The sequence below is a fragment of the Callospermophilus lateralis genome, unplaced genomic scaffold, assembly GCF_048772815.1.
Source record: "Callospermophilus lateralis isolate mCalLat2 unplaced genomic scaffold, mCalLat2.hap1 Scaffold_52, whole genome shotgun sequence".
Lineage (NCBI taxonomy): Eukaryota > Metazoa > Chordata > Mammalia > Rodentia > Sciuridae > Callospermophilus > Callospermophilus lateralis.
The window spans coordinates 1,322,801-1,334,005 of NW_027514454.1; positions in this window are offsets into that span (position 1 = coordinate 1,322,801).

Sequence of the window (11,205 nt, forward strand, 5' to 3'; positions counted from 1 at the left end):
TCAGAGGCACCTTAGTCGGGAACCTCTCTGAGATGAAGAGATGAGCCTGGTCATTGGGAGCAAGCTGTGCTGCCAGGCAGCAGCTGAAACGATGCTTCATGGGCTACGGACACCGCAACACAATCACCGCCAAGAGAGAGAAACGTTAAATACAGCACCGAGTCCCCAAGGCTCCGTGGAGAAGCAGCGCCCCCCTGTGGCCCCTCCTCATCCCTTCCCTTCCTGCTGGTGGTGTTATTTTCTCATCCTGAGCATCCCTCACAGGCAAAGGAGTTCAGCTTGGCTTTACTGCAGGGATGGAACTCTGACACATTTCTGGGCATTTTAAATTGCTTCCCGAAAAATGGATGGGCCACAATCTTATATAACCGTCCATCACAGATGATTTTTCAAGTAGCTTTTGGAGCCAATCAATGGCACTAAAAATAGATGCAGTGAAACAGCATAATAGCCCCCCTGTGGACATGGTCCACAAAGAGGCCAGACAAACAGGGTAGAAGAGAAGGAAGAGAGCAAATAAGAAAACAGGACTCATGGGGGCAGCTCAGCTGGCAGTGTTCAGCACTGCCTACCATGGAATAGTGACCACATGCTGCATGTGAGGCTTGGTCCTCCAGGAGTGAGACATGAGCCGGTTCTGATTTCCTCCCTTGCAGCCCCACAGATGCACAAGGAAGCCCACAATCACACAGGGCACCCGGGAAGCATGCTATTGCAAAGTGTCAGGCTCCGTGAGAGGTTTCCAGGTGAGGGGTTTCCAGGCACTGCCCTCTGGGACACAGTAGTCTCACAGAACACTCACCTTGGTTTGTGAGACTTGACGAAGTGAAGCAAAGCAAGGCCACATGTGACTTTGCTTATGCACAAAGCAAGGCCATTTCCCCACTCCCCATGTGTAATGCCAACCAAGCCCTCTCTGCACTGCTCTGCCTGGCCTGCCTGGCAGTCCACCCGCCCTGTAGGGCAGGTGCATTGAGATGTCTTGTTCCCTGCTTTCTGACAACACCCACCTACTACAGACACCTGCGTCCTCAAACCCTCCCTAATCACCCAGCATAAGCGCCTCCTGACCCCCCCCCACTGAGATTCCCCATCGCGGCTCACGTGTGCGCGCTCCCTTGCAGAAATGAACTGCTAACCTGCAGAGGAGCTCCTGGTGGCCCCAGGTGCTGCTGTTGACACAGAGTGAGACTGTCCCACCTGCAGAGTTCACACAAGGGCCCTCCCCACTGGGAAAGGAGGCCCAAAACAGGCTGAAGGAGGGGGGAGAGGAGGGCTGTGAGGACAATAAGCTGGGGGAGAGTTCCTTCTTGTTTGCTCTCCCCTCTCCAGGGCCCTGCATTGCTCTGGGTGCTCACAAACACAAAAGCTAAGGGGGTGAACGTGTTGGGAAATAAAGTGCTGATTCTCATTCCTGCTGGGGTGTCTGCATGGCAGGGCCCACAAACATTCCCTCAGCACCCCGAAAGGGAGAAGGCAGCATGGGGGTGAGAGGGGTGGTGACAACATGGGGCAGAGCAAACACTCATGCAGCAGAGAGCAGAAAACCTGCCACGTTTCCAGGCCCAAAAGGCCCCACAAAGCCATCCACCAGAAGACCCCCCATCAGAAGCTGACTCCTGTTTGACAAGTGGCTGCTCCACTCAGGTCCTCCAGTCAGGGGACCCTGAGCAACCACCAGGATTTCTAAGAACAGTATCAGTCCTCAGGCTGCTGAAACCAAAAAAGCAACAATAGCAACAAAAAGCAACAATGTAGCATCTGGAAAAGCTGGTACAGAGACCATGAGGAACTGGCAGGGAGCCCACAGAGACCTCACATGCTCACCAACTGCAATGCTCAGGAAATCCTGGGAGCTGACACCTCTCCTACCTCAGCCTCATGCAGCAGGTGGCTCAAGCTGTATGGAGTCGGGAGAGGAGACCCAGTGGGAAGAGGGGACCATGAGAGCAGTTGGATTAACCCCACAATGCCAGAGGAGGCTCATCATAGAAGTGACCAGAATGCCTAGGACTCAACTGTAACAATGAAAATGCCAGAGAAATTAAAATGGCCAGCAAAGTTATGTGCATAACATAAAAGAAGGCAGTAAGGAGGTTCAGGAACCAGCATAACACAGGACATTGAAAAAAATGCATTTCTACAGCAAACCAGCAGACACAACTGCACCCACATCAATGAATTCAACCCTACAGCCAAAGGCAGAGATCGTCAGAAAGGCAAGCAGGGTCCAGCTCTACCGTCTGCGAAGACACGTTAGATGTGAAGATGAAAAGCAGGTGAAAGTAAAACCATGAAAAAGTGTCCACCTTGGAAACAGCAAGCATAGGTGAGCTGGACAGGCAACAGTAACATTAGACTAGACTGAAGACCTAGATACACTGTTGGTACTCTATAGGCCAAAGAAGGGACCACAGGAGAAGCTGGAAGCACCTTCAAATGAGTGGAAATGAACCCGTGTTGCAAAACTCCCCAACAGAATTGTAAAACCAGATCCAGCAAGATGTAAGAAGAACTGCACACCACGGTAAGGTGAGGCGTATTGCAACAAGAGTCCAACAACTGAAATTCAGTTAAAGTAACCAACCATGCAAAGAGAATAAAGACAAAAACTTCTTGTTCATCTACATACATGCCAAAAGATCATGTGACAAAATGCACTGCCAATAGGGTTCCTATGACGAAGGCTGAACACTTCTCCCCAACTTCAAAGCCAAGGTGAGGAGCTCTGCTCTCATCACCCGTGCTCCACGTTATACAGGAGAGTCTCACCTGTCCAAGAAGAGAAGAAATGGAGATTAACTGCAGCCAAATTAGAAAGGAAGGAGCAAAATTGTCTTTATTCTCAGACAAGATGAGCTTTTATGTAGAAAATTCATGTTGGAATTTCCAAGAAAGTACAAAAAAAAAAAAAAAAAAACTGCTGGAACTAAAAAGTGAGTTTAGCAAGTTCAATACACAAAAGCAATATATAAAAACCTGTCGTATTTTATATACTAGTCACAGCATTCCAAGTGAAATTAACAATTCTATTTCCTTTAACCCCCCAAATAATTAAACATTTAGCAACAAAATTAACAAAAGAAGTGGAAGATCTGTATATTGAGAACTATAAAATACTATAGAAGTAAATTAAAAATTAAAAATCTAAATCACTGTAAAAATATCTTATACACATGTTTGGAAGGTCCAAAAGTGTCAACATACCAAGGTTCTCCAAAACTGTTAATAAATGCAAACAAGTTACTACTAAAATCCCATCTGGGAAATATCTCCCATGTTCATGGATAGGCAGAATTAATATCGTCAAAATGGTCTTACTACCAAAAGCACTATACAGAGTTAATCCAATTCCTATTAAAAATCCAATGACATTCTTCACAGAAATAGAAAAAGTAGTCATGAAATTCATTTGGAAAAATAAGAGGCCCAGAATAGCCAAAGCAATTCTTAGCAAGAAAAGTGAAGCAAGAGGCATCACAATACCAGACATTAAATTATACTACACAAGTTCAGTAACAAAAACGGCATGGTATTGGCACCCAAACAGACATGGAGACCAGTGGGACAGAATACAAGACACAGAGACAAACCCACATAAATACAGTTATCTCATACTAGACAAAGATGTCATAAACATACACTGGAGAAAAGATAGCCTCTTCAAAAAATGGTGCTAAGAAAACTGGAAATCCATATATAGCAGAATGTTTTAGTCAGCTTTTTTTGCCACTGTGACTAAAAGACCCAACCAGCACAATTGTAGAGGAGGAAAAATTTATTTGGGGCTCACAATTTCAGAGGTCTCAATCCATAGACAGCCAGCTCCTTTCTTCCAGACTCAAGGTGAGTCAGGACATTGTGGAGGAAGAGTGTGGCAAAGGGAAACAGCTCACATGATGATCAGGAAGCAGAGAGAGATCTTCACTTGCCAAATACAAATATATACCCCAAAGCCATGCCCACAATGACTCACTTCCTCTAACCACACCCCATCTGCCTCCAGTTACCACTCATTTAAACCATCAGGGGATTAACCCACTGATTATCAAGGCTCTCACAACCCAATCATTTCCCTCTGAACCCTCTTGCATTGTGTCACACATTAGCTTTTGGGAGACACTTCACATCCAAACCATACCAACCACACAAAATTCACTCTAAGTGTATCAAGGATCTAGGCATTAGACCAGAAAACCTGCATCTACTAGAAGAAAATACATGCCTGGCTCTCCATCATGTCAGCTTAAAAACCAACTTCCTCAACAAGACTCCTAAAGTGCAGTAGAATCAAGGATCAATAAATGGGGTGGTTTCAAACTAAAAAGCTTCTTCACAGCAAAGGATACAATCAAGAACAAAGTGAGAACCTGCGGAATGGTAGAAAATCTTTGTCACCTGAACCTCGGATGGAGCATTAATCTCCAAAATATACAAAGAGCTCAAAAAACTAAACACACACACACACACACACAAAAAAAAACACCCCAATCAATAAATGGGCAAAGGAACTGAAAAGGCACTTCACAGAAGAAATACAAATAAATATACCAAAAAAAATGTTCAACTTCTCTAGCAATTAAACAAATGCAAATTAAAACTACACTGAGATTTCATCGAACTCCAGTCAGAATGAAAATTATCAAGAATACAAGTAATAATAACTGTTGGTAAGGATATGGGGAAATGGGTGCACTCATACATTGCTACTGGGACTTCAAATTGGTGTAACCACTCTGGAAAGCAGTATGGAGATTCCTCAGAAAACCTGGAATGGAACCACCATTTGACCCAGCTATCCCACTCCTTGGTATATACACAAAGGACTTAAAATCAGAATACTACAGAAATGCAGCTACACCATTTTTTATAGCAGCTCAATTCACAATATAGCTAAGCTATGCAACCAACTAGGTGCCCTTCAACAGATGACTGGATAAAGAAAATGTGGCATGAATGCACAATGAAATATTACTCAGAAGAATAAAATCATGTCATTTGCTAGTAACTGGATGGAACTGGAGACTATCTTGCTAAGTAAAATAAGCCAATATGCAAAACCACAGGCTGAATGTTTTCTCTGATATGCAGATGCTAACACACCATGAGGCAGAGGAGGGGAGAATAGAAGTTCATTGGATTAGACAAAGGAAGGAAGATGGGATGAGGATCGTTCATACTCAAATATACCACCAGCGAAACTCCACATCATGTACTACCACAAGAATGGGATCCTAAGTCATACTGCATGTATATATGTCAAAATACACTCTACTGTCATGGTCATGTGTATCTAAAAAGAAGAAATAAAAAAAAAAATTGAACCCCCCCCAACAAAAAAAAATCCCATCTAGATGTAAAACTACAAGAAAAAATGAAAAAATCTTGGTGACCGTGAGTTAGGCAAAAATTTCTTAGATATAACCCAAAAGGATGGCTAAGAAAAGACAATGAATTTTATTTTATTTTTTTAGCATTAAGAGCTTTTACTCCTCCAAATATATGAATAAGAAAGTAAAAATATGCCTGTAATCCCAGCAGCTCAGGAGCCTAAGGCAGGAGGATCACAAGTTCCAGGTCAGCCTCAGCAACTTAGAGAGGCCTTAAGGAACTTAGCAAACTCTGACTCAAAATAAAAAAGGGCTGGGGATGTGGCTCCGTGGTGAAGCACACCTGGGTTCAATTCCCAGAACCGACAAAGAAAGTGGAGAGCCAACCCACAGACCAGGAGAGCGCATCCTCAAATCGCACATCTCATAAATGCTTTTACCTAGAAAAATAAGTTTAAATGGGTGAGAGATGGAAAAGAGCATTTTGCCAAAGAGAACGTACACCATTCATCATCAAGGAAATGGAAATCCCAGTGAGACAGTCCACCCACTGGAACTACCACGGCCAACACCAGGTGAAGTATGCGGCACAGCGCTCAAGGAGGGGGCCCGTGGTCCCTCATGCCTGGACGACGGCACAGCCCCTGTGGAAACTGGTTTGGCAGTTTCTTAAAGCGCTGACTAAATGCGGTTTGCCACACAGCCCAGCCGTTTTGCCCCCAGTGCCTACCCCACAGAAACGCACCAACCGGTGCCCACAGAGACGGTGCCCACAGAGACGGGTGTCCACAGAGACGGGTGCCCACAGAGACGGGTGCCCACAGAGACGGCTGCAGAGACTCGAGGCAGCACCCACGACAGCCCCAAACTGGAAACCACCCAACACCCCTTCTTTAGTCAGCTTTTTCACTGCTGCAACTAAAAGATCTGACCAGAATAATTTTCGGGAGGAAAAGTTTATTTGGAGACTCACGGATTCAGAGGTCTCCGTCCCTAAACAGCAGGCTCCTCTCCTAGGGGCTCCAGGTGAGGCAGGACGACACGGAGCAAGAGTGTGGCAGAGGGAGGCGCTCACAGGGCGGTCAGGAAGCAGAGAGCCCCACCAACAGAGACCCATACGCCCCCAAAGCACACCCCCAGCCCCGCTCCCCCATCCCCCACCTGCCTCCAGTTAGCGCTCAGTTAACCCTCTGGCTGGGTTGCGGCTCTCCTGACCCCTTTCCTTCTCTGAACCTTCTTCCACTGTCTCACCTGTGAGCCTTTGGGGACACCTCACGTCCACACGGTAACAGTCCCTCCACAGGAAAATTAGCAAACCGTGGCCCCTTCACACCGTGAAGCCCCAAAGCCCTGCGCCCCGCGGAAGAAGGATTGTGTGGTTGAATTTATATGAAAACTTTGGGGGTAGGGGACAAAAATTTGAAAAAAATAGAAAGGTCGGTAGTCTCTGAGTGGCGGAAAGGAGCAAGATGGACGGCAGGTGGGCCTGAGGCGCAGTGGAGATGGGGAGCAGTCCACACTGCTGCTGTGGCCGGCTGCGGATGGAGCCAGCTGCCCAGGCACAGGGAGTGAAGCTGAAATCCTCTGAAACGCCTCCTGGTGCATTGCAAAGATTGTTGGGCTCCTTGGGGGGTTCCGCCCTAAACAAATTAACTCCCATCTGGCCACGAAGTTCAGGTGTCCAAGGAACGAACGTAGAAGTTTCCCACTCCTGGAGGTAAGGTCATTTCCCACGATGCCACTGCTCCCCAGCTCTGTCCCTGGGGAGGACCCCTGGGTTTCCTTCATCAGACAGTGTGGGTGTGCGCTGGCAGGGGCACCTCCGAGTGAAACAGGAGGGTCGACCCCTGGACCTCTGGGCCACCTGTGAGTCTTAGTGCGAATTCTCTTCTCTCTGGGAAACAAAATGTGTTTGCTTTGACGTTGGCATTCTGAAAAGAAGCTGTGAAACTAGGATAAATCATACATGTCCTAATGTCCCCAGGATCAGCCGGAGAGTGCCCACACTGTCACAGCAATGCCACTGGTCAAGACACCCCCCCCCCCACACACACACCTGTTAAAGGGGCCTCTGTCCCAAAGCCCACCACTTCATGGGCACGCACTTTCTTCAAAGAGACTCCTGGCTTGGCCCATAAAACTAGAGCCTCCACATGGAGGCTGGACTCCCCAGCACTGAGGAGAGGAGCAGCGGGATGCAGGTATCTGCTCCATGCCTGGCCCTGGTGGGGAGAAGAAGGACCTCTCTGTGCATGTGGGGCTGGTCCTGGTGTAAGTGCCCTGGGCGGGCTCCTTCCAAGCTGCTGGCTACTGTGGCTGAAGGTGGAGTGGGCAGAGAAATGCACAGTGAGCTTCCAGCAGCACCTGTGTGTAGGACAGGTGGAGGATCAGGAGGACACGCTGCCCACCGACTGCTGCTTAGTGGAGATTTGAAACGCCAGGTGAAACCACGCAGCCTGCCCCAAGGCCACGTGGGCCTTCAGGCTGCTCAACAGCCATGCCCACTGCAGAACAGGTGCACAACATTAGCAACCCTCCGACGTGGTGACCCCCTCACAACCAATCTGCTAGTCCAAGGGCAAGCTGTAGACCCACCCCACCAAGGACCACGTCAGAGCGTGGATGTGGGGTATTTGAGGCCACTTTTGACTTAAAGCGGTACTAATGGTGACTCCCGGCCGATGCACTCCACAGAACCCCAACCTGCTCCAGGGTTCACTGACAACTCCGACCACTGTGGGGAAGGTCCGCCCTCAGGTTGTGCCTGTTGGTGCTCAGGGAGGAGAAGCAGTATGGCAGGTGCCGCCAGCTACTAACTGGGGAGCGGGATCACGGCTCAGGAATCTCTCACTAACAGGGAATTTGATTTTTGTGGTAAAAGTCCTCATGCTTGATCAGGCAAGACTCCAGGTCTATAATTATGAGGCAAAAATCCTGGAGGAAACAGGCCCCCCAGAGCCCCCCAGAAATAGCCACAACCCCTGCACTCTTCCTCTGTGCGGACTGCATCCACCTTGAGCACCTGACTTCAGCCCCTCCCCTGCCCTAAGTGCGGATATCAACTCCTTCCTACAGCGACACCCTGAGCTTTGGCCAAGGCCAGACTCCTGTGACCTGGAGCTCTTTTGTTTCTGCACCCTTTGTTGACCTCAGGGAGAAGTGCCAAGCTCCCACAGTGCTGGGGTCTGCAGCTGACTTGCTACTGTATGAAGCTCTGCCATTAAAGGGTTTCACTCAGTCACAGAAGGTCCACTCGTCCGGCTGCTAGCAAGCCACCATTTTTCCAGAGGTGGTCTTATGACCCAGAACCTTGGGGGGAACCCCCCAGGGTGACCCAGGAAGACCTCCTGGAGCCAGAGACATGCGAGTAAAATAGACGTGGCTGCAGCCAAGGCTCTTGCTCCCTGTGTGGTCCGGTGGCAGTTCGAGTCCAGGACACTCCCCGGGGCCGTCTGAGGTTGCCAGGGGACAGAGATAGGGAGAGAATGGCCTTCCAGTGCCGCCTGAGGAAAACAGCTTCCTTTAAATTGTCAAAATAATGAAATGAAAAATTTGAACATTTTAGCTTTGGATGGGAGCATAAAAATGTGCCATCAAGGAGCCAGTGGGGACTCAGAGAGCTAAATTCCCCCCAGTGTCCACTTCAGGATTGGCCCTGCTCTATAAAAGAAAAAAAATGTGTTGGGGGTGGGGACAACCCACCATTCTCAAGCCTTCTGAGCTTTATAAATGCAGGGTTAGCAATATCTCAAATCCATAACAGCTGAACTCCAGTTTTCAATTATGGTGATAGCATTTACCTTCAGATGATTTGGTATTTTACAGCTTTCACCACAGCTACATCAGCTTATAGTTATTATCATTAAAGGTCCTGACCCAGTGATTGTCTGGAGTCGGGGATCTGTTTGTGTGTTTCCACAAGGGAGAACAGCAGCTGATTTGGATTCCAGAAAGACTAACTAAAGCGATTTCTACAGACCAAAAAGAAGATGATTTGGCTCAAATCCATAACAGCTAATATCCCGAACTCCAGTTTGGCTATCCTTGCATCTGCCATGATGGTCTCCCACACCTGGAGGCTAATGAATAATGAGCACCATTGAGGCCTATTTCAAATGGAAAAAACCTTGAGGCTTGTGGGAATACCTTCAAACCCATATGCAAGTTACAGGAAGAAGGATGGGATATCAAAAGAAGAGAAAACCCAGGTGGTAGCCAGGATGCTTTTTTCAATTTTATTTTTTGAGCTCATACAGACCTAGGTTAATGTTTTTCTGATCAGTTCTATTTTTTTGATCAACTGAGGAGTTTTTAAACATTGCAATGGAGATTTCACCTGTGAAAAGCTACAAGGCCTCTACTATGTGTTATGTGTGCACATTTGTGTTATGTGTTGTATGTCTGTATGTGCATATGTCCATATATCATTTATGAGGAGCGCTCATGAAAAATTTAAAAAAAGATCCAAATATTTTTTATTCATGTGATTTAACAGTTTAATTTAAATTGGGTAAACAGATGAAAGTAAAGATGTCTTTAAAATGTGAACAAAAAAGGAGGTTAACAGATCTGTTTGTTTACTTTCACCTTTCCCTTTCATTATATTTAATAATTTTGTTCATGATAATGTATTAAATTGTTCAGAAAATTGTTTTCTTAGTGCTACACAATTTTCTTTAGCCATTATTGCCAGAATTCCTACCTTAAGATAAAAATAGAAGAATTTCCAGTATTACTGAAAACCAAATGAGACTTAGGAATTACAGCTACCATCATCACAGCTGTTGTTGTTTCTGCTGCTGCTACTGCAGCTTCTTCGATAGCTATCACACATTGATGTATAAACTGATGCATCAATGAATAATGTAATTCAACAAGTAATGCTCTAAGAGTCGATTTACTTTAAGAAGGAATAGACATATTATTGGATTCCTCTGCTTTAAGCTGCTTACAGAACTTGCCTGGACTGTGTATCACTTATATGCATGATGAACTAATCTATTGATACAACAAATTGTAATAATACCAGGGTATCTTTGCTGACGCTGTCATCGGTGGTACAATTTTTCCAAGGGCTTCTTACTTGGAGCCGTCAATGGCTTGGTATTATGGCATTTTGTATCCTCCTCCTTCTGCTTGTGGCAGGTTGTTTATGGTAAACCACTATGGTCGCTAAATATATTGGGCTGGTAGTCAAAGACAGGTAAGATCCAATTACAATGGTACCAACCTAAGCCAGGAGGCTGACGATTTGAGGTCAGACCATCCAATGATGGGTAAGGAACATATGTAGTATTGGACAACCTAAAGCAGGCACAGTCCCTAAACCACATACTTGTTGTTTAATAAAACAAAAGGGGGGAGATGTTGGGGACCACAAATCAAGTCAAGATGGTGCCTGGCAGCTTGCCAGGAGGAGTGGTTTGTGAGGCAATGCCAGCAAGCCATTAAGATGGTGGAGATTCCTTATTGGCTGATTGCTGTATCCGAATGATGCTAATTGAGTCAAGCTGTGTGTAATCAGTTAGGTATATATACCTCTTTTGTTCTGCAATAAAGTGGTTCCCACCTTGGGTTTCCACTACCTTGAGTTCCCGCTCAGTTCCCGCTGAGTTCCTCCACAATAAAGCAGTTCCCGCTTCAACCTTCAAGTTGCCTGTCACCTCCTGGTTATTTTGCCCAGCAGGACTGTGGCATATGACCCTGGGGGATAATATACTAAGTGAAATAAGCCATATGCCTCAGGTTTTCACATGTGGAGGCTAAAATAAGTGAAATAAGTTGATCTCATATTCAGGAATTCCTTCAAATGCAAGACAGTTGTTGCTGGGTGCGGTGGCACATGCCTCTTATCCCAGCAGCCCAGGAGGCTGAA